Below are 24,880 nucleotides of genomic sequence, written 5' to 3' on the forward strand. Positions count from 1 at the left end.
ATGAAGACTATCTGATGCCAAGTTCTACACAGTATAGTTAAAATGGTCTGTGCCCAGTGTTCCATAAGTCAATTCAGGGAAACAGACATTTACAGAATTTACATCTGTGCTTGGTGCTAGAGATATGAAGACACACAAAGCAGCCTCTGCCCGAGAGGAGCTTATGTTCTATTGAGGGTGGGGAGAGACTGACAGCAAGATGCACAAAGTACTAAATCATTTCCAAAGGTAAAACAGCATTAAAAACTAATGAAATCCAGAAAAAGGCATTACATAGAAGAACAGCAGCTAAACTATCCTATGAAGTGAGCTAGAGGGCTTAAGGCAGGGGTGGCCAGCCAGGCCACATGTGGCCCTTCAGGTCCTCAAGTGTGACCCTTTAGGTCCTCAAGTATGGCCCTTTGACTGAGTCCCAGTTTTACGGAACAAATCCTTTTTGGGAGGGGGCAATTGGGATTAAGTGACTTGCCCAGGGTCACACAGCTAGTAAATGTCAAGTGTTTGGTCTGAGTCCGAATTTGAACTCAGGTCCTCCTGACTTCAGGGCTGGTGCTCTAGCCACTGCGCCACCTAGCTGCCCTGGAACAAATCCTTTTATTAAGGGGTCTAAGGTTTAGAAGTGAGGAGGGAGCCCATTTTAGATATGGAAGGCCATCTGTTCAAAGGCATCAAGGATGGGTGATGAGAATGGACACAGATTAACTAGAAGATTGCTGAATGAAGGGAATGAAATGAGATTCTAGCTTCAGAGCTGGAATGGATAGGCATTAAAGGGCATTTGGCCTGACCTCATTTTTACAGATGAGAGAACTGAGGCCAAGGGTGAGTAAGTGATTTATCCAAAATCACATAGTGATAAATACAGAGCTGGAATTTGAACCCGGTCTCCTGACTCCAGATCCAACACTCTTTCCATGGCACCAGACTGCCCATTCTGAAATAAAACTAGAAAGGAAGGTAGGATCCAGAATGGAATGGCTTAAAATACTGGCCTGGGAATTTTGTATTTGAGCCTAGAGATGAGAGAGAGTTACAGTTTTTTAGGGCCAATTATTGGGCAGATAAATGCAGCTGGGCACCTTAAACCTAAGAAAATTCTTGAGAATCGATTTATCAGCATATCTAACAAGTAGGGCCATTTAATAAAATTAAATATTTGGCACTTGGAAGGAACAATGAATCAAGTCCATCTTTATTCTACAGAAATACATATTTCCCATTTAGACAAGAAATTAAGATACCTATCAACTTATAAAATCTTTTTTTCTTTTTAAAAATATTTTATTTTTAACATTCGTTTCTTTTAAATTTTGAATTACAGATTACCAACTTATTAAAGTCTTGAAACCCTCATTCTCAATCTAATCTAATTATATACAACTTGCCTCAAACTCTGATCCTTTGTGAATTCATTAGCACATACAGTGACATATATTCATTGAAAGTATAATTAGGGAAAAAGAAAAAAAGAAAAGTAAATTGAAGCAATGCCTCCACACCAGACTTGATCCAAATGGAATCTGGTAAACAGATACTCACTGAAAGTGTATGTGGAAATAAAATGAGTGCTCATGGATTTGAGGGATGGCTGAACAAATTGTGGATGTGGTATTAGTGTGCAGTAAGAAATTATGAATGTGAGGAATTTAGAGAAATATGTAAAGATCTGTATGAACTGATGCAAAGTGAAGACAACAGAACAGGAATAATATACACAAGAACTACAACAATGTAGAGAAGGAAGGACTCAAAGGAAGCCAAAATTCTGAGTAGTCATAATGGTCGATTTTGCATCCCCAAGGACAGATGAAGATATATATACCTTCCCTCCTTTCAGTGCAGGGGTGGATGGACCACAAATGCAGCCTTTCAGTCTAGGTCTCTGTAGTAGTTGGTACTGCTTTATGCGCGCGCGCACACACACACACACACACACACACACACACACACACACACACACACACAAAATCCTTTTTTATAGACTGGAGGGGGTAGCATATCTAGAAATAACTGGGATATACAAACAAAAGTCTCAATAAATTTTATTTAAAAGAAAAACTGCCCATCCTTGAAAAATCAAAATGAAGATTAATTTTTTTTAAAGTTTCTTACCTGTAATTGTTTTCTCTCATAAGAGAAGCCAATCTGTTTCTGGGTTGTATGTGCCTGTTTTATTCTATCACACACCCTCAAGAGATTTCTGGATCATCAGTCTGAGCTGCTGGAAATTCCCTGGAGAGGACTTCCAAAGACTGTAGACAAGAAAAAGAAATACCCCTTAAACATTAACATTGATGAGCTACAATTCCTCTCTTCCTCTTATCCTTTCTCATTCACCACCATTTAGTTAGCATTGAATAGGAGGCACTCAGGAAGGATAGCTGTCCTTGTAGCGAAAGGATAAATTATAAGGAATGATTGGTCTTTAATTTAGGACTCTGGGTGCCAGCCAAAGAGAGAGATTCCTGGCTGGAAAACAGCAAGTAGGCAATGATTCTCCCATCACATTAGGAGTGTGATAAGTAATTATACACTTCTCAAAGCCAAAAAAAAAATCTTTCATTATAACTGAGAAAAAAAAATCCTGGAAGTATGTAGACCCACAACAAGAGTGTTAATTTAATAACAATGCTCATAGAACATAAAGACAATATAGTATAACATAGCAAACAGTGAACCAAAGCCCTTTGTGAATCTCTTCTGAAAATGTGCAGTTCTGCCTGGAATATAACATAGGATAATTAATGTCAAGTTAGGTTTGACCTATTCAGATACCGAAACCTAGAATGTACTAATAAGCATGGAAAAAACCTCTCTCTCTCCATCCCCTTTACCAAGCTCTATTCTTTCTATTTGAAATAACAGCATCCTAAAATATCATAGGCCTAACTAGGGAAAAGGAGAAAACGCATACCAGCTGTCAACTTGAAATAAAGAGAACCACCAAAGTTGAAACAAGGGTCTTTAATCAAGGCAAGGGAGTTGCAATGCAGGACACCTGACAGCACTGAAGGGGAGGTATCCGGAAAGGGCAGAAGGGGCCGTGTTTAAATACACTTCACCAGGAGGGCAACTCGTGCAAGGCACAGCCTCTCAAAGATGGTACCTAAGTTGTTTTACAAAATAGCTGAAATTCTATAGAGAAGGCTAGAGAAGCTTGGGCAGTGGTAATATCTGGTCAGACAAGTGGGTTCCAGGTACAGCAATGGGGGAGTTTACAGAGAAACCACAAGACTAGCTGCAACTGGTTTGAACCTGATCCAACTCTAGCGTCAGGGTCATGTGATGGCTGTATTCAATACAACCAATATGGTCCATTCCATCCTACTACGCAACTTTAAGAAAGTATATTGAGGAAAGCAGTATTCAGTCTGGTAAAAATGACTCCCCAAGAGAGAAATAGGACCAGAGGACCCTTGGACATCTGAAGATCATTGTGAAAGTGTAAAAGATACCTCAAAATACCACCCCCAAACATCAATAAACCTAAATCAAACATAAGTTAGAACCAGGTACAGAGATATCAAAAAAGTTTAAAAAAATACAAGCATTTATACAGCCAACATTTATATAGTTCACAATTTAATAGTTTATAAGGGAACAGAAATCATGTTTTATTTTGGAAAATATATCTCTCAGAAGCTTAGATGAAACCTTAGTAGTCGTCACCATGCCCAATTTTAGAAGATGACAGAAATCTTGCAGTGGAGACACAATTGAAACATGACACACAGGAAAACAGCCACCTAGAGAAGAGAGGTCATGCTAGGTGAGGTGGAAGTATGGAGAGGGACAGATAGAAACTATAAGAAAGGCAAGGAAGGTGGATCAGATTTGATCCTGGCACATGGAAAGCTAATATCAGAGGGGAAAATTCACCCTAGCTGTACCCAATATCTGAAGGAACAATGCATACGAGGTGCTGCTCCAAAACTCACAGGGAAGAACTGAGCAGAGGCAGTTTAAAGACATTACTCTCAAGAATTCTAACAAATGACTGAGTTTAAAGGAATCACAACTTCCCAAGGAGTTAAGATGCTTGATTACTGAAAGGGATTATAACTCACTGGTTGCCTGGAGAGTAGGGGAAAGTGGCAGTCGCCCGAGTATGGGCATACAGCACACGAGCTATCTGGTTCACTTCTTTTTCTAGTTTACCTTGCTTTAGGGTTTGCTCAAATGATGTATCATATTTCTGTGTCTCTAGTATATCAAGCAAATAACCAGTAGGGACTCATGATCTGTGGATCTGAACAGCTGATAACCCAATATAGCACACTGAACACTAGAGGGAGCAAGTTGGTCCAGAGACATAAGGGGACATACGAGAGCTTTACAGCTGATCCTACCCACAACTCTGAGAGGAAAATATAGGTATTGTTATCACCATTTTACATGAAAGCCCTGAGCCTCAAAGAGATTAAGTGACTTAACTAAAGTCACATAGCTCATTAGGGATCAGGTAAGAGCCTGAACAGAAAAGGTAGGTTAAAAAAACCACACACAATAAAATTAAGAAAGCAAAAGAAGAGAATGAGGAACAACTTTAAAAGACAAAAACAGAAACTCAGTTGTGACTCCTGATCATCTAGTGGCAATGCTACAGTAGAAAAAGATTTGGAGTCAGAGAACCTGGATTCAAATCCCAGCCCTCCCACTTAATACTTGTATGACCTTGTGCCAATGACTTCTCTGGCCTCAGTTTTCTCACCTCTAAAATAAGAGGGTTGGAGTAGACAACCTCTAAAATCCCTTCCAGCTCTAAATCTCTGACCCTACGATCTTTATAAGTAAAAGAAGTACAATATAATTTCTGCAGAACCCAAAGTTTTTCAAAGCCCAATAATTTCATTTAACAATTTGTATGGCGATATTACACTACAGGAAATGAATTTAGAATGTCCCTTAGAAATACCTGTGAGGGGGGCAGCTAGGATAGAGCACCAGCCCTGGAGTCAGGAGGACCTGAGTTCAAATCTGGTCCCAGACACATAACACTTACTAGCTGTGTGACCCTGGGCAAGTCACTTAATCCCAATTGCCTCACCAAAAAAAACAACAACAAACCTGCAACAATAATAACAATAACAATAATAATAATAACAATAACTAGAATCTGCATACCTCTTTAAGATTTGTAAAGCACTTTACAAAGATTATTTCATTTGATCCTCACAACAACCCTGGGAAGTAGATGCCATTATTCTTCCCATTTTACAGATCGGAAGGAAACCAAGGCAGACAGAGGTTTAAATGTAGCCAGATTTGGTTTGTTCAGAATTACAGAAGATGGCAAAAGATAGGGGTTTGCATACTTTTCTTCTTACAAGTTTGTTGGTTTTTTTTTTAAGTGAACTGGGAGTAGTATCACAGATTAAGAGAGAAGGGTAACACAAGGAGAAAAATAATATAAGTAAATTAGATATATTGAAATCTATGACGTCAATCTGAACCAGAAATCTGGGAGGAGAAAAAGCCTATAAGTTTCACACGAGACAAAAATCAAACAAGTTACATGTCTTCCTCCACCAATATGCCCCACCCCCAGGTATAATCAATCCAATATTCATTAGGCATCTACTTTGTGCTTAACATTATAACCTCATGCTCAGACTGGTAAATGTTAAGACCACAGAATTCTGGGCATTAAGTTTTATCAGCAACAGAATCCTCCTTTTCCTGTAACCTCACATGAACAGTGTTTAGCACCACGTACCAGAAAAAGAGCAATATTCAGCTCTCCAGCCTGCCTCGTAAGAATTACAAATTGCTTCTGCAAGCTTTTCAGGTGATTTCAAGTCTTCCTTCCTTTTGCTCCTCGTGAATTATGAAAGGTCATGCCTAATTCATGAGAAATATTTTGCCCATCATCTTGTCCATTACCATATATCTTCATCAAATACTCTCTGTTTATAGGCACTCACACTCAGTCATAGACACCTTTACTTGGGTAATAAGACATTGGCAGAGATTAGTGAGCCTTGTTGCCACACACACCTATTGTACCATCATGATATCCCCAGCAGCAACACTCCATGACTTCAAAGGAAGCAGATTCCTTTGACAGTAATGCACAGAATGACACCAAATGCAAGGTTAAAATGAATTCATGAAAACTGAAAAAAGCTCTCCTTGGATGCACTGAGTCTTAACCATTCTCTTGGGTTACCATGTCATTTTAAAAAATATCTCCCCCTGCCAAAAAGCTAAAACACAGCCTTTAACTATTCATTTACACTAGAATCCCATCACCTCCCCTCCTCCCACCCCAGGCAAGTGCTTTCTTTTTAATAAAACGTTCTACTTCCATCTAGTAAAATGTGGGCTCCCAGTGCTCAGCAGTGAGCATTCCTTACATCAATGGAGAAATTCAAATTCAGAGCTGAGTCTTTGCACTCATTTCTGGATGGCATATTTCAGAGTACCTCAAGTAAGACCAGCAAAAGCCCTGAGTTCAGACATCTGCTAACTGGCAATGTGGGTGGGTGGGGGCTGAAGAGTGAATAGAGTAGAACCAAAAAAACCATACACTGTCAAAGGACAAGAATTTTGTTTGTTTGTTTGTTTTTTGGTAGGCAATGAGGTTAAGTGACTTGCTCAGGGTCACACAGCTAGTAAGTGTGAAGTGTCTAAGGACGGATTTGAACCCAGGTCCTCCTGACTCCAAGGCCTGTGCCACCTAGCTGCCCTGACAAGGACTTTTAATGGCCACATCAACAAATTTTCCTCCTATTATGGTGAGAAACAGTATGAAGAGCACAATATTTAATTCACCGTGCAATTATCTGATCAATGGCCCACCAAACCAGCTTGGGTTTTCACTATATTTGTAAGTAGTCCTATACTGGCAAGGAAAGGGTATAACTGGGGTCTCCTTGGTTGGTTAACAAACATGGAATTGCATTTTCAAAGTTGAGAGAGCTGTACCAAAAATACATTTTCAACAATTCAATTAAACAGAGTGTAGGTTAGTAGAAAGAGGACTAGATTTGGAGTTGGGGGTGAGGTGGGGCTGGAGGGCCTGGGTTTGAATCTTGTTTCCACCATTTAACAAGTTCTGTGAGATTCACTAAGTCACCCCAATCCCAGCTGGAATTGCTCTGGACTCCCTTCCAGTTCTAAATCTGATAATATCTTATTAAGTGTCCACTACATGGAAAGCACTGTGCTAGACACAAAGGAGATAAATATAAAAGACAGCTGATCCCTACCTCTCAAGCCTGCATATAAGTCTGGCAGGACATCACAGACAGCTTAAATAGCCCCCAAATTTTCAATACTCTGTTACCTTACATTTGAATTGCACGTTAGGAATTACAAAGTGCTTTACCTATATTTCTGTATTTGGCTCTCACAACACTGTGAGGAAGGTGCTACTATTATACCCATTTTACAGATAAAGAAACTGAAGCTCGGAGATATTACAGCCGTTAAGTGTCTAGGGCAGGATTTGAACCCAGGTCTTCCTGACTCCAAACCCAGGGCTCTAGACACTACAACATTCTGTATCGATAATTCAATTAACACATTTTAAGCAGCTGTTCACATACTTTGCTACCTGGAATTTCAGTCCATGTAAGAGCTCAAAAACACCCAGCCATTTAAAGGTTAACAAACGGGCCAATGTCAACTAAAACAGCAATCCTCCATTCCCATTTATGTTCAGTTCTTCCAGCCATGACAGACATTGTATTTATCATTTGAATACCTCTAAATTCTTCTGGTGAAACAAAACGTGGGGGACAGAGGTCCTTGAGATGTGAACATCTGAGGCTCAAATTTTTTAGCAGAGATGAAGGGAAACCAGTGTCCCTGAGCAGAAAGCACCTGAGAACATAGACAGCCACACATACCTGCAGAGCTCAAATGAGTGTGGCTTTTAAATAAAGTGACTTAGCCTTTACTGAAATAAGCCTCCACCGGTAGGCAGGTAGCAAACCAATCCATGCAAAAGACTCAAGCCTGCAGCTCCAGGGAAGGGGTCCTGAGGCCTCAGATAACCCAAAGAATATTGGGACAAAGGCTGATCTTGCTGTAAGAGGCATATGGAACAGGAGGTTCCACAGAAACCTGGGTTTCTCAAACTGGGAGAGGCAAGCCACCTAATGTGCTATCTTTCCCTTAGGTGAAAACCACGCAGCATAGCACGGTGGAAAGAGTGCCAGAGAAACAAAACTTTTGCCTATAGGCAGAAAGGTGGCGTACTAGGAATACAGAATAAAGGCATATATTGAGATTTTAAAAATTCAATTTTATTTTCACTTCCAAATGCTCTCCCTCTTCTCTCCCCCTCCCTTTTGACAAAGTAAGAAAAACAAAACCTATGGCAAATATGTATAGTCATGTAAAACAAATTTCCACATTTAGCCATGTTCAAAAAAAAAAGGCAAGAAAATGAAAGAGAAGAAAATATGCTTCGATCTCTAATCTGTGTCCACCAGTTCTCTGTCTGGAGCAAATATAATGTTTAATCACGAGTCCTTCAGAACTATGGGTGGCATTGTATTGAACAGAGTTCCTAAGTCTTTCAAAGTTGATTATTTTGTAATTAATACAAAATAATTTACATAATTGCTTTTACTCTCTAAAGTGTTCTGGTTCTGCTCACTTTACTTTGCATCAGTTCATGCAAGTCTTCCCAGGTTTTGCTGAAACCATCCCCTTAATCATTTCTTACCCCACAACAGTATTTTATCACAATCATATACTATAATTTGTTCAGCTGTTTGATGGGCATCCTCTCAGTTTCCAATTCTTCGATGATACACTTCGTTGTTAACGAGGAAGAAGTCATAATATTGGGTTGGAGAACAGTGTCATTAGGAAATCACAGCAACAAGTGACAAAATCTTCCTAATTGGTCTCCCTGCCTTCAGTCTTTCCTTTCTCTAATTCATCCTCCACATAGCTGCCATTTTCATATTCTTTAAGTATATGTCAGACCATGTCACTCCCCCACTCCAGAAGCTTCAGTGGTTCCCCATTTTCTTTAAGATACAACATAAACTGCTCTATTTAGTATTTAAAACCTTTCATAGTCTAGTTCTAGCCTGATTCCGCATTACTACAACTCACAGACACTACTCCAACCAACTACCTATTTGCTATTCCCTGAAATCCCACATTGCACAGTCTGAACCTTAGGTCTGATATGCTCTCCTGCCTCACCTCTGTCTCTTGGAAACCCTAACTCCCTTCAGGGTTCAGATGAAATGCTACCTCCTGAACCCCAGTGCCTGGCACACACACACAGAGCTTAATAAATTCTCAGTTATTGTTTTAACCAAAGGAGTTGATTCTTCAGTGTGTCCAACAACATGCATGGATGAAAACCTAAGGCTTAGCAGGTAAGTTCTAAGCAGTTGTCTGAGACAAAGAGAATTTACCCACTTGCCTATGGTTACACAGCTAGCAAATGTCCAAAGTGGCATATGAATGCATCGTTTTCTGATTCGAGTCAGAAAAGGATTTTCCTAGAGTTAGGCAGATCATGAAATGTAGACACCAGTGTGTTGCTACAGTCTGAAGGAGCACATCACAGCTCATGCTTCACTGGCAGTCTTCAAGAAACCAAGATCACAATCACACATGCACACACACACACACACACACACACACACACACACACACACATCTGGATCTAGCCAATCTGGAAATTTGTCTTACTTGGGGTTTTGTTTTTAGTTCATTTTCAGTTTGGGGAAGGAGGCTGGGAGTTGGGGGGAGGTAGAGTGGGATGGAGATAAGGAGGGTTTTCCTGATGGAAAAAAATATAATTTTAATAATAATAATAATAATAATAAATAAAATAAAATTCCAGAGTAAAGAAAGAAACTAACTAACAAACAAATTAGGGTTACCTCCATACTATCCTGAGGCATCCAAAGGAGGACTTTAATGTAGGCATTAAGGTCTTGCTATTCCAAGACTGAGAATCTTTTCTGTTTTGGTTTTTTTTTGGTTTGTTTTTTGTTGAGTTTTTTTTCCCAAAAATTGGGAAGCAAGGGTAGAAGAGATGATGCAATACTGGACTTGGAGTCAGGATACCTCGGTTCAAATCCTACCTCAGACATTTACTAGTTGTGTCACCCTGGACAAGCCTCTTAACAACTGAGTCTCTGTTCCCTCATCTGGAAAAAGGGTATAACAATACCTCTATATCCTCTCTCACAGAGATGATATAAGGAAGACCTTCTGCAAACAATAAAGGAATGTGTGTTATTGATAAAAGGAAACTTAAAAATAAAATTTTTCAATAAAAATCTCCTCCCACTCATACTTTTCCTTTCTTGCTGCTTTTCTCAAGCAAACTTCAAAACTGAAACATAATGGGTAGAGCACCAGCCCTGAAGTCAGGAGGACCTCAGTTGAAATCCGACCTCAGACCAAACACTTGACACTAACTAGCTGTGTGACCCTGGGCAAGTCACTTAACCCCAATTGCCTAAAAAAAAAATTTTTAATCTCATAAAAAAAACCAGAAACATAAAAAATCCTATAAATTCTAACTTCCCAACATAAATTGTGCTTATTGATTTTGAAAAGTTTTTATTCAAAGCCTACACTTTTTACACCATGCAACTCTCTGACATTACACAGCATCATGTTTATGTCCAGCCCAGATGGGACATGATGAACCATAACAGGGCTACTCAGGCATGGCTAAGTGTTCTGAACCTATGAATTAAAAAGGTATGCATCACTTCCGCAAAAGCTTACTCTAAAATTATAGTCTTCCAACTATAAAACACTATAGTTAAGCAATAAAATGCTTTCTGTGATAACAACTTGTTCTAAACATTTCAACCGATTTGGCTTCCATCCACAGGTAAGCAAATGATTATAAGCCCTAACAGAGAGAGCACAGAGTAGAGGATGGAATTCTGACCTTTCATCGGGAAAAACAGTTCAAATCCTATCTCCAATGATAACTGCTGTGACCATGCCAAGTCATTCAAACTCTCAAAGCCTCAATTTCCTCATGTGTAATATGGAAATAATCATAACTAACCACATAACTATTTTGTGGTCAGATGAGATAATGAATGTAAAGCATTTTGCAAACTTTAAGGTACTTTATAAATATCAGTTACTGTTATTTCTATTATGGCAGAGTGATTGATTTAGTTATTTAAGCTGGAGGGATTCAATTTTCATACCTATTTTGTGATATGTGTAAAAAACAACCCCCCCCAAAAAAAATCGTGTCCACCTTCTCCAGGTCAAATAACATTATCAAGAGATTCTTGACATGAGTGCCAACTCAAATACACCAGCCCCACAGAGCCCAATTCAAGCTCTCTCCCTGGTAAAGACCTAAATAAGCACTCTACACAATGACAGTTTGTAAGCCAATCAATTCCAGCTTTGTCTTCCAGCATGAGTAAATCCTAGAGCTTGAGGGTAGCTTTCTAGCTCCTTTGAGTTTGGTGAGCTACCTTGACTTTCATCCATCAACATGGGAGAAAGGAAAGCAGTCTTCCCTAAGGTCAAAAAAGTTTAGGGATGAAACACTGGTGCTTCACAAAGCAAAGACCTGAGCACAGAAAAAGGACTCATGACCCTTTGAATATCTGCGCTTTTTCTTTAATACTTCAGCTTTTGTCCAGAGAGTTGGAATGTCTTGGAAAGCCTTAGGAACACTGATCAATGACATGATCCACCACAGTTTGTGAATACTGAAGATGAAGCATACTACCCAACTGCTAACTGGGAACTGATGGATTCCAGATGCTGTATGAGACATGCATTTTGGAGCTCGGCCAATGTCATTTAATCAATTATGTGCGTACTATGTACCAGGCACTGTGCTAAGTTTATGGATTTCTTTTGCTTAACTATGAAGTTTTTGTCTTTTTTTATTGAAGTTGATCATGGGTAGGGAGGGGCTAGTGGCAGTGATGCTAAAGAAAAGAAAAAAGAAAAAAGAGAGATATTAAAACATTTTAAGTACATAGCAGACAAGAGAGGGAAGTCTGGAGGAAGACACAGACAAATAGGACAGCTTTGCAACTAATGTTGAATTTATTACTTTTTTTAAGCAAGCTTTTCTAATAATGGGGTGCTCAGGAGAACTAGTGCCTCTGATGTGAAAGTTTGCCAAGCCCTTCTCAGGGCTGCTCATCCACCTTTGGTGTCTACCTGGCACTCAACTCTCACCTGTGGCTCCGAGAAGCTATAGCAGGCACAGCGGCCACACCCCAGTAAAACCGTATAGGCAGACAGGCTAAGCCAGGTTGAGGATAACCAACAGGCCATAAGCCCAACAGTGAGTTAGGGGAGTGTCTATCCCAAGAACGTGAAGACTTTCCACAGTGGAATGGATGAATGAGAACAACTTGTTCCAATGGTCATGAAGGCACCTTAGCATTTAGAGCACGATCATATATCAAAGATGCCAATGGCATCCACTGTATCCCAAGCCATGTAGGACAGTCCTGACTTCTGTCTTGCCACTGGACTTCAGTGACTCTGGAAGAGAGAGAAAGGCTGATGACTTTGTGCAGCTCTGCCTGACTTAAATCCAATTCATACAAGATATCACCCTGTGATGTCACTGGTCCTCTCTGAAAACAAAGGACACACCACAACATCTCTAACCACCTGGCCCCCTAAGATACTCTGAAACCAAATCAATGGCTGATGAATCCCTGCCTGGACCCTCATACCATGAGAAGACTCAGTCATACTGCGCACTCTCTACTACCAGCTCACCCTCCAACCTGCTCGACCTCTATCAAGGCCACCCTGCCTCCCTCCCCCCAATTCTTTCCAACTCCCTTTTATGTTCTGCCTCTCCCCTATTAAAATGTAAGCTCTTTCAGAGTAGGGAGGGTCCTGCGTTAGAACGGTGTCTGGCACACAAGGGCCACATTAGTGGATGCGCTACCACCTTGCTTTTTCATTCATTCATCATCTTTTTCACCTATAGCAACTCATAACACAGTCTGCTAAGCCAGAGAAGTTTGGCTGTTTACATGAGTGGAGGAAATACGCACACTGGATAAAATTAGGGAGCGTCTCAGTACTAAAAAGGAGTGAGAGTTCTTGAAGAAATGATGAGCAAATGCACTTCCCCCTCTTCCATGCAGAAGTAAGGGATTATAGGGCTGGAACACTGCCTGACCCATCAGACTTGGTTGATGTATGTTCCTGAACTGCTTTTTTTCTTTTTTTTACTTTTTGTAACAAGCGTTAGATCTGCGTAAGGTGAGGGGGAGGGAAATATTTGGGAATAATGTGAAAGCAAGAGATATCCATTTTTCGAAAAGATTATGAAATTAAGATTACTAAAGAAAGTTACTTTAATGAAACACATTTTTAAAATAATTTTATGGCTGGAAGGAACCTTAAAGGTCATCAATCCCAACCCCACTCCTCAATGCAGGAATTCTATAATGTGTCAAACAGATGGTCAATTAACAAACATTTATTAAGTGCTACTGTATCTGGGGCTGAGTTAGACACTAGAAACAGAAAGACAAAAAAAAATCAAAACCAGCCATTAATTAATGCCCACAAAGAGATTCCATTCTATACAGGATGGGGATGAAGGAAGACAAGAAACCATATAATCAAATCTATGCTTAGCAAATACAAGGTACTGGGACTGCAGGGTTACTAACAGCTGGAGAGGGATCATGAAAGACCTTATGTAGAAGAAACTGTGCTTGAGCCAGGCTTTGAAGGAAGGCTGGGATTCTAAGAGGCAGTAGGGAGTACATTCCAGGCACAAGAGACAGCCAGTGGAAAAACACAGCGATTTTCGATAGAATGCTGTGGATAAGCAACAACAGGTTGTCCATTTGCCTGGAACATTGTGTGAAGGGAATAATACATAATAAGCTCGGAAAAGTAAGCTAGAGTCAGATTGTGAGGGGCTTTAAATACCAAACAGAGCCATTTGTATTTTATCCTAAAGGCAGTGGGGATTTTGTATTTTATCCTAAGGGTTCAATACGGGGCAACAGTTTGACAAGCCAAAAGAAGTAATGCAATGCTGGGCAGCATGAGGAGAAGCATGACTTCCAGCAATAATGAGAAGGGAGTCTTGCTGGACCATATCCTAGTCAGCCCACATCTAGATTGTTGTGGATTTAGTTCTAGGCATGCTATAGGAAAGACAATGACAAGATGGAGCACATCCAAAAGGAAACCAGGACGCGATAGGCCTAAAGTTCATGCCAAACAAAGGTCTAATGAAGGAACTGGACAGGTTTAGCCTGGACAATAGAACTCAAGGGGGACAGGAAAGCTGTCTTCAAGTGTCTAGAGGGCTGGCATGTGGAAGAAGGAATCGGCTTGTTTGGTTTGGCTCCAGAAGGCAGAAACAGGAACTGTGGGCAAACGCTGCAAAAACGGACTTAAGCTTGGCATCAGTCAGTCAAATCAACAAGCATTTTTAAGCATTCGTTACTCTGTGCCAGGCTGTAGGTTAGGAAAAGGTTCTTAACAAAAATGAAATGAGATATGAAGGGTTCCCCTTCATTAAAGATCTTTAACCAAAAGTTGAGTGGCCACTTGTCAGGTATACTATAGAAAAGACTGCATATGGCACAATGGATAGAGCACTGGGTTTTGAGTTAGGAAAACCTGAGTTCAAATCCAGCCTCAGACACACACCAGCTGTGTGATCCTGGTCAAGTCACTTAACCTATGCTTGCCTCAGTCTTCTCAACTGTAAAATGGGAATAATAATAATAACACCTAACTCCCAGGGTTGTTCTGAGGATCAAATGAGATCATATTTGTAAGGTGCTTAGCACAGGGCCTGGCACATGGTATAGGTGCTATACAAATGTTAGCTATTATTGCTGCGGTTTCAGGTGTGGACTGAATCACAGTGCCTCAAAGGTCCCTTGCAAATCTAAAATTCTGTGATACTCAGTGCGTGTTCGACCAGCCCTTGCCTGAAGACCTCCCAATTAGAGGGAAACCCCTGTTTCACAAAGCAGTCCATTCCTCTGGTGAAAAGCTCTGTTGGGTAGTTTTTCTTTATAGCCTTCCTCTTTTCAACTTCTGCCCTTTGCTCCTAGTTTGCTCTCTGGGGCCAAATCAACAAAGTCTACCCAAGGTAACAATGTACCATGGAAAAAAAAACGAACTTTGAGTCACAGGACCTGAGTTCAAATCCCGGTTCTGTCACTTATTACCTATTTGTGTGACCTTGAGCAATTCACTTGACCCATCTTGGGCTGGTTTTTGCTTTTCTTTGCATCCTCCAGAACTTAAAGTGTCTGGTACATTGCCAAGTGCTCAATAAAATGCTTGTTGAATTTATTTGACTGGTCCTCAGTTTCCTGTTCTGTAAAATAAAGGGGTTGTATGAGATCACCACAATGGTCCTTTCAGCTCTAGATCTATGTGGCTATGCTGCCTTCCACCAGCCTTCTCTTCTCCAGGCTCAACATTTCCAGGTTTTTTCTGCCTGTCTTCCCATAACATGCACTCAAAGCCCCTTCAGCACCCTGGCAACCACACACTGAATACTCTCCAGCTTGTTTGCATCTTTCCTAAAATGATGACCTGCTGAAGTTTCTCTTTTTCTATGAACCCCTAGAAGTCCGTATAAATAGGTGACATGAGTTGAGACCAAGAATCTTTAGAATCTATTTTCTAGATACAAATAACCTCTTTTGCAAAAATCCCTAGCTGGAGGCTCAGGGACTGGACCCTTGGTGCTCCTCAATGCCACTCAGTGCTAGATGAATCCTAGACACACTGCATTTGCAAAATAAGAGCAAATGAAATGGTCCTGCATAAATCCTCATCAAACTTGTGTTTTCCTTTATTGGATGAAAAAGCAACCCTTGGCCTGATTTAGGCACTGACCTCTGGCTTGTATACCAACAGAACTATACTGCCACAGATTATTTAAATGCAAGGTACAGACCCAAGTTAATTTGTCACTTGGAGAAACTGCTACACTTTTATGATGGGCATTCATTTATGAGAAGCTCTTAACACAGTTTTCCCTTTAACCTTCTTCAATTTATTTTACATTGGTCACTCTTCGCCAGCAAACTTTTATGTGTCCTTTGAAGGCAGCATGATGTCAGTTACAAGGGCAGCAGGTCTTTCCAGCCTCAAGACAACCTAATGAAAATGAGGTGACCTATTACCAGCAATCAATGACTTGCTCTTTCCCAATCTGATATGCTGAAAAAGATGATCATAGGGGCACTTTTCCATTACCAAAATGAAGACTAGAGAAGGAGGGTCACATTTTTCCTTTAGCAGAAACAATTTTTTTTAAATCCACAGACTTAGCAGGACCTATCTCTATTAGAGATCAGCTTCTTCTCAAATAAGAACAGTCTACAGAAGTCATATGATCCTGATGAATTTCTCTAAGTATACAGACTTATCCAGTAGCTAGAATAATTCAAGCCTAGCTGAAATTATCAAACATTTTGCAATGACAGATGAAAGAGGAGAAAGAAGGCTTTGATTCACCTTGACCAATTCTCCTATTAGTTTTGAGGCCAACAAGGCTAAGTATTTCCCACTCATATAGGATCTAGTTTTATTTAACTGGTCAAACACTTATTAAAATGGCTACTTGATGAAAGACATTGTGCTAGATGCTGAGAATATGAGTAGGGAAAGGCAAGTAAGGGGTGGGGGAGGGGGAAGCGGGGGTTTCCAGTGTGGAAATTGTCTTCACTGATGCAGTCTGGCAAATATCTGTAACTCACAGACTCTTAGAAAGCTGCCTAGAGCGTTGAGAGGTTAAGCAACTTGTTTACGGTCACACAGCTAGTATCAGAGGCAGGATTTAACCCAGGTCTTCCTGGCTCTAAGACCCTCTATCCACCAAGTCAGGGGGTCTTGGACTTTTTGTGTCAAAGACTCTTTTAATGGTCTAGAGAAGCCTATGGACCTCTTCTCTGAACAATTAAACATATAAAATAAAATAAATACATAAGATTACAAAGAAAACCAATTATAATTAAATAGTCACTAAAAAAAAACCTCTAAGTTCATAGACTCTCAGTTAAGAAGCCTTGCACATAAGTTATGCTTCTGAGGATGTAAAAGGAAACACAGTTCCTGGCCTTCCAAAGCTTCTATTCTACTGGAGTAAACATCATATACACATTAGGAAATACAGGGTACTTTGAGGCAGGAATCAGCACTAACATTAAGGGAGACTCAGAAGGACTTCACCACATGCCACCTGACATTCTTCATTTCTCACTAGGTTCTGGACTTCTCCATCAAACCCCTCACCAGGTACCTTCGGCTTCCTTTTATGTACAGTTTTCCCCCATTAGAATGTAAACTCCTTGAGGGCTGAGGCTTTCTGCTGGCTTTTATTTGTATTCCTAGTCCATCTACGTGCCTGGCACATGTTTTTGTTGTTGGGTTGTTTCAGTTGTGCCCCACTCTTCGGGACCCCATTTGGGGTTTTCGTGGCAAAGACACTGGAGGAGTTTGCCATTTCCTTCTCCAGCTCATTCTACAGATAAGAGAACAGAGACAAAGAGTTAAATGACTTGCCTAGGGTCACACAACTAGCAAATAAGTATCTGAGGCCAGATCTGAACTCATGAGTCTTTCTGATTCCCAGCACAGTGCTCAAGCCACTCTGTTGCCTAGCTGCACTTCAATGCTCGTTGACTATGATGGCCTTTGAACAAAGATGAAAATTATAAGAGGTAGAAATGAAGGCATACATTCTGATCTTAGAAAAACTTGATAGACTTACACAAAATAACGATGAGCAAAATGAGCAGAACCAAGAGAACATTGTATACAGTAACAGCAACATTGTTTTCAGAACAACTTTGAGTGAATAAAGTCATTTTGACTATTATAAATACCTGAATTAATTACAAAGGACATATGAAGGAAGACACTATCTGCATCCATAGAAAGTACTGGTAAATTGAAGTATATATAGAATAATTTTACATATATATACAAATTTATGTCTAATGTAGTCATCTTTAGGGTGGAGGGAAGTGAGAAAAAAAGGAAAAAAAGAAAATTACGTGATAAGTTTATTTATACTTAAAAGGAATAGCAAGTTGTACATAGTAAATACAGTTTCATGTGCAATCATCTTTTTTTTAAATCATGTATACTATGTTATGGAAATGTTTGTTTTATTCCTCAAATTAAAAATCAATTTTAAAATTAAAAAAGAAAGAAATCAAGCATACATTCTCAATAAGGGGGCCAGCTTAAGCAAACAGATGGGAAGAATGAACGAAAATAGTAACAACTTGGTCATGAATGAAGAAGAAGAACATGAAATGTCTGTTGTCAAATATTTGAAGAGCTGTCTTATGGAAGACTTCTTTTTAGCTCTGGAGGAAAGAATTTAGTCAAGTGGTAGAAATTGCAAAGTAGTAAATTTGTATCTGATGTAAAAAAAATCACTTCTAACAATCAGGGCTATCAAAAAGCAGAATGGCTGCCTCTAAGGAGAGGCTGAATGACTACTAATATTATAGTAAGGATTCTTTTTCAGGTCACTCCAACTATGAGGTTCTGTGATCTGTAACAAGGTAGAACCTTAGAAATAAAGCAGACCCTGGGCAAGTCACTTAATTCCATTGCATAGCAAAAAAAGGAAGGAAGGAAGGAAGGAAGGAAGGAAGGAAGGAAGGAAGGAAGGAAGGAAGGAAGGAAGGAAGGAAGGAAGGAAGGAAGGAAGGAAGGGAGGGAGGGGGAGGGAGGGAGAGAGAGAGAGAGAGAGAGAGAGAGAGAGAGAGAGAGAGAGAGAGAGAGAGAGAGAGAGAGAGAGAGAGAGAAACAGAGAAAGAGAGAGAAAGAAAGAAAGAAAGTAGAACCAGGTTATAGGTAACCTCAAATGGGAGACTAAAGAGTTTCGGTTTCACCACAGTGGTAGTAGGACACCACTGGAGGCTTTCAGGGGTGGGGAAGTTCCAACGTGGTCAGACCTGTGCCTTGGGGAGATCATTTTGGAAACCATGGGGAAGACAGATGAGAGGAGAAAGACCAACATCAGGGAAGCCAGTAGGAGCCTCCTTCACCATTCAGGCAAGAGGCAATGAGAATGGGGGAAGGGCACCTGAACTGGGGTGGTGATTAGTGAAGAGGAGATAAATGCAAAATGTGTCAAGCAAAGGGGTGGAAGAGACTCAAAAGTGAAAAGGGGTAATGAGAGGGAGAGAAAAATCAGAGACGTTCAACCTTCTTTTTGCTTCCATGCTTAAGGAAGTCACAAGACATCTAGAAGTCAGCATTAGGATACACCCCCCCAGGATCCTGGAAACTCTTCCAGCTCAACTCAATGAACACCTTGAAACCACCATCCAGAAACTGTGAAAGACTAATGATTGTCCCTAGGCAGGGAACATAGCAAAAAGAGAGAGAGACCTACAAGAGAAAACAGCCTGATTGATAGCACCATCTAAGTCCCAGTGACCAAGCATCAATCTTAAGATGATCAAGGTGAAGCACCAGTCTACTACACCTTTGGAAACACTCGATGGCAATCCTGGATCCTCACTGGAAACACAGAGCTAAAAGTTTCACTGATTCCAGATGGGTCAGCGGTGCATTGACAAGTGACAGACAAGCCACAGAAAACCATGGGAAGAGAACCAGTGCATCTTGTGGGGAGACAAGCTGACAGAGTGCTGGTGTCATTACTACAGCAAGGTTTCTGTCACTAAAGTAAGGGTCTAGTGCATGGAAATTGTATCCAGTGATAAAACGTGAGCTCACCCAGCCCTTCAGGGGCACTTTCCTCACTGTCATTCTGCCTGTCGTGTTCAACCTCAAGTGCCAAAGCAGCACCACTACACCCTGAATCACAGTTACTCCATTTGCCTCCCAGTTGTGCTGGCTGCAGCTCCTTCTGGTTCGGAGATCCACTGGTGGGAACATTTAACAGCCATCTATTGCTTATCCACTGTGTCAGTCCATTTCATAATAGTTCCCTTAAAACTCTTATAACTTTCCAAACCAAACTGGCCACCATCCCTGTACAAATTGTCTCTCCCTATCAGAATGTGAGGTTCCCGATGACAGAGACAGTTTTTAGGTTTGTATTTATAGTTCCAGGGCTTTACATAGTACTTGGCACATAGTAAACACTAAATTTTTTCCATTCACTCAATAGTCAAGATGCAAAAGAAACTTCTTCCAGCCCTGGGGAAGGCCACATGGAGGAGAGCCTGGAAATAAAGTGGGCAGAACACACATACCAACTTCTGAAGAAGAAAACCCTCAAACAGCAGTTTAAAAGTTTAAAAGCAACCATACAGAGTTAAGCAACAAGCCAATGAGAGTGTATCACAACAGGTGATCCAATTTTGCCAGGTGGAAAGAGCCTGAAGATACAATACAGATGCAATAATACCTTTTCTAACTCACTGGAGATTCAAACCACCCAATATCAAATAAGTTACTTAAGGTAAAGCTTTAACAGTGAAGAAGAGGGGGTAGCCAGGTTGGGTTTTCTTGTCATAGTTGCTGTTGTTGTTACTGTGTTTCTTTAATTTGAAATTTAAAGTAATTTTGACAAGCCCTGGCCTCAGTCTCAGAAAATCTGGGTTTGTAGATCTGATATCTACCAGCTGCCAGCTAGGCAAGTCAGCGAAACTCTCTGAGCCTCAGTCTCTTCGTCTGCAAAATGAGGACACTTACTTGCAAGGTAGATGGAATGAAAGTATTATATAAATGTTGAATTGAAAGAGAAGGAAGAGGAGGAGGAACAAAATTAAATAGGAAGGACCATCATCCTAATATTTGCTGAACATCAAATGGGAAGGAATATTAGGTAACTATTTATTGAACACCTACTATGTGCAAAGCATTCATCTAGGCACTGTAGAAAATACAAAAATGAAATAATGGCAGAATCAAAGATCTATGTTCTAAGGCTGGAACAGGACCTTGAGTATGGCATAATCCAACCAGTCTGATGCCAGAGCCATAATGGAGCTCCAATCTGGAAGGATTTGCTAAAGTTTGTGTTCTACTGCAGAAGGCTCTGTGACCCCAAGCCTGAGCGTCTATCCACTACACCACACTGCCTTCTGCCATATATGTATAAACAAATGGATTACATAGTTAGACAATCCTTTAGCTGGTAATTATTTTGCCTTTAATTATGACTTCTCCAGCAATCAGCCACTACAAAGTAAGATTCTTTGGGAAGTATCATAGTGATGCTATAAATGCTTCCAAATTGCTCCTGTTAAGAACCATTCTGTCATGCAAGGTAGGGCATCTACTGAATTGCTGAATCTTTTATTTGAAAGAGATTTGAAAGCTATATCTCAAGTGAAACATAAAGTACTTTAATGCAAATACCAGGAACATAACTTCAGCCTGAGTAAGCTTTGAGAAAAGAAAGAATACAACGCGAACCCATGCCCTTCCCTAGCAGTATGAAATCTATTAATCAGTCACCAATTACTCTAATGCTGAAGAAAATCAGCCATGGGTCAAACATGGGATTTTGCCCACAAGAAAACCGGTCTTAGGCAAGGTCCATGCTTACTCTGCCAAGACTTCTGGTGAATTTGGGCAGTTCTATGTAAGTAGAGAGCCAGACTGCAGTCCTATGAGAGCTAAAAAGGGACAGGAATGGGAACAGGGGCCGGGGGAAGGGAGCAGATGCAGTAGATGCCACCACAGACTCACTGTCATCCCCCTCCTACCCTAAATCAAATCCCTTCAGAAACCTCCTATGGATGGGCATTAGCACCTCCAGGTGATAAGATAAACCAATGCCCACACTCAGTAACCTACCCTTGTTGTGGTGGTGGTGGTTGTTTGTCCTTCATTCTCGAAGAGGAATATGTCATCAGGAAGTTGATGCCATGACTTGCAAGTGAATTGGATTTAAATGAGAGAGGGCTGTGCAAAGTTACCAGCCTCACATTCTCCTCTGGAGCCTTGTGGGTCCAGTGGCAAGATATAGATCAGGATGACTGGAGACGGCCCCTAACCTACCCTTACTGGATGAAGGACATATTATTCCCCTATTCTTCAGTAAATCTGAGAGGCTCATTATGCTGCAGGGTCAGGACCAAAGCCAGGGGCAGGTAAGTCAGACAGATATATAATACTGTGGGGTGAGGGGGAAAGAAATGTGTAGCTAGTAAAGACGGAGATCATGATGGTCATGTTGGAATTGGAAGAGTGAGACATTGGGAATTCTCTGATCCAACTCTCTCATTTTAGAGGCAACTGAGGTCTGAAGAAATAAGGTGATTTGCCCAAGGTCACAGGGCACATTCACCCCTGGATATTTGTATAAACCTTGCATCTATCTTGGCTAGAGAAAGCTTCTTCCATATCTAAACTACTGAATTAATCCTAATTAATAAATGAAATAAATGAATAAATGGAAAAAAAAACATTTGTTTACTATGAGCATGCATTATGCAAAGCTCTAGAGAAACAAATACAAATATAAATCAGTCTCTGCCCTCAAGGAGTTTACATTCTAATAGTGGGAGACCACTGATATAAGGGAGTGGTAGCCATTTTGGATTGGAAAGTTACAGAAATTTTAAGTGGAATCACTGAGGAATAGACTGACATCTTTCCAGTAGCAACAGAAGTAATGATTTAATTATAGTTCCAAAACTGGAAAGGAGGGCTGTTGAGATGACAGCTGAGGGGATGAAGTAAAACATGGCTAGAGGACTGCCATTTTAATGTGGGCACATGAGGCATTGACTAATCCATTGCAACAAGGTCCTGGAGATGAAAGGGTTAAGTCCTACAGGGAACAGAGTCTGGTTTGGAAAAATTTTCTTTCCTTTAGGCTACCTTTAAAATATCACTTATTTCATGAAATCTTCTCTAATCTACCTTCAAATTAAAAGAGATTTCTCTCTCCAATTTCTCACAGGATTTGGCCTAAACTTATTTGTCATAAGGAAGGATGAGGGTTCATGGTAGGGGAGGGAGCTCATGAAAGGCTAGTAACACACAAAAAGAAAAGTTGATCAATAAAACATTTAAGAAGGGAACCCAGAAAATTGTTATTTACAGTAACAACACCATTGTAAAGACAAACACTCTGAAAGACTTAATTCTGATCAACACAATGAACAAGCAGAATTCCAGAAGCCTCATGATGAAACATGCTACCCACCTCCAGACAGACAGGTGATACTCAGGGTGCAGACTGAGACTTTTTTTTTTGACAGCCAGTTCTGGGATTTGTTTTGCTTGACTATACATGTTTATAATGGGAGGGGAGGGGAAAACATTTAAGAAGAGGGAAAGTTTTTCTGTGGTCAATTAGGATAGTTGTATTTTCCTCAATTAACTCTAATACCCTGACTCAGAACTTCCAGCAGGATTCAGGCCTAACATTCTCAACCTTTAAACTTCTACCACTAATTTTCTGAGCTGACAATTAGTGGAAGTCCAGTAAACTGACTCCTGACAGGACCAGGCATATCACTAAAGACATAACGACAAGGCCTTGGCCTCCTGCCAAAATATCACAAGCACCAAGAATATGATTCAAATTAAGTGATATTATCTAAGGGCCAAAGCAACCTTCTCCATATTTTTGCTTGATTTGCGACATAAAAAAGGGATAAAACTTAAAATATGAATTTTCTAGTTTAAGCAGAAAAGAGGATTTAGGATTTAGAATGGTATGCTTTATCTGTTTTTTAAAATGTTCCACAAGCCTCTGGTATAAGAAATTAATTTTATCTGCAAAGAACATAAAGACTCTTTTAAAAAATTAGTGCTTTCCCTAACATTCCCTACAACTGAATAGCTCCTTCCTCTTAACAAATAAAGTTCTCTGTTTTGGAAAATGCCTAAGAAATCTCTTTTCTAAAGTGCTTCTTTATTCACATGAAGTTTTAACTGAAAGCCAATCTCTCTCTTCCTATGACATTCAGCTTAAATTTAGGGTTAATTTAATTGTAAAAGAAAAGTGTAATTGCAATAGTGATAATGAAAGTTATGACTGACATTTAACACTAAGGTTTGTTAAGCACTTTGTATTCATTATCTCATTTGTCCTCAGAACCCTGTGAAGGAAATGTTATTATTACCATCCCTACTGTAAAGATGAGGAAACTGAGGCTCAGAGATAATGTGACTTGCTCAGAGGCCACTCAAGTAACAAATGACTGAGCTGAGACTTGAACCCAAGCCTTCCAGCTTCAAATCCAGCTCCTTCCAACCCACCACACATCTTGGTCCAAGGCAATTACACCTTTCATAGTCAGTTTCAGAATTCATATTCATCTTCATGGAATATTTAACCATAATTTCAAGAAATAGCTTCCTACAGTAGGAGAAAATGATAATATTCATAAAGCACCATAAAGCATGCAATCTAATTGGCTTAGTTTTATGTACAGATGAAATGAGAATAATCTTAAATGCATGTGCCTAGGAAAAATGCTCATTTCTCTAAAGTTGAATTTCAAAGTATTTGCTGACAGTCCAGGTCACTGCTTTTCTGATTCACTGGCATCTCAAAAGGTGACAGTCTAAGTAGCTCTTCTCTAGAACAGGAAAGCTAAAACAAGAGGCTCTGGTTTCATGCTAAGGAAACCACCCCTTCTCTTCTTCCCCCTCCCACTCCCCCACTCTCAACAAGATTCTCACTCCAAAAGGGCAAAGGAGATTCATGAAGCATTACATAGAAGGAGAAATTTTAAAACAAGGAGAAAAACTCTCCAATAATCCCCAGATCACTCACTCACTCAGAAGAGTAGGCCTAAGAGAATCTCACAGAAGACACAGGGATCGCTAGAGGCTGGCCAAATTCTGAAACTCTATTTCAGAAGCAACCATTGCTTCAACACTGGGGCCGCTTGTATGTGTTTACCAAAGGTACAAGAGAAAACAAACTGGACCAGTTTTTCTTGTTGCTTCTACGAAAGCAGTTATTTCAGACCAATGAAAT

At 40.2% G+C, this 24,880-nt stretch overlaps 1 protein-coding gene across 4 annotated transcripts in view; it reads right to left on the reverse strand.

Moving 5' to 3' along the window:
• The window catches only part of FHIP1A (FHF complex subunit HOOK interacting protein 1A), a 420,438-nt gene that overhangs the window by 316,361 nt on the left and 79,197 nt on the right, over positions 1-24,880 (reverse strand). For all 4 annotated transcript variants that reach the window (XR_013483927.1, XM_020994122.2, XM_020994119.2 and 1 more), the window contains one exon: positions 2,113-2,252. The gene's annotated coding sequence lies outside the window, so the exon portion shown is untranslated. The remainder of the gene's footprint in view (positions 1-2,112; positions 2,253-24,880) is intronic.

The sequence above is a fragment of the Phascolarctos cinereus genome, unplaced genomic scaffold (genome assembly GCF_003287225.1).
Source record: "Phascolarctos cinereus isolate Bilbo 61053 unplaced genomic scaffold, phaCin_HiC Scaffold_9;HRSCAF=440, whole genome shotgun sequence".
Taxonomy (NCBI): domain Eukaryota; kingdom Metazoa; phylum Chordata; class Mammalia; order Diprotodontia; family Phascolarctidae; genus Phascolarctos; species Phascolarctos cinereus.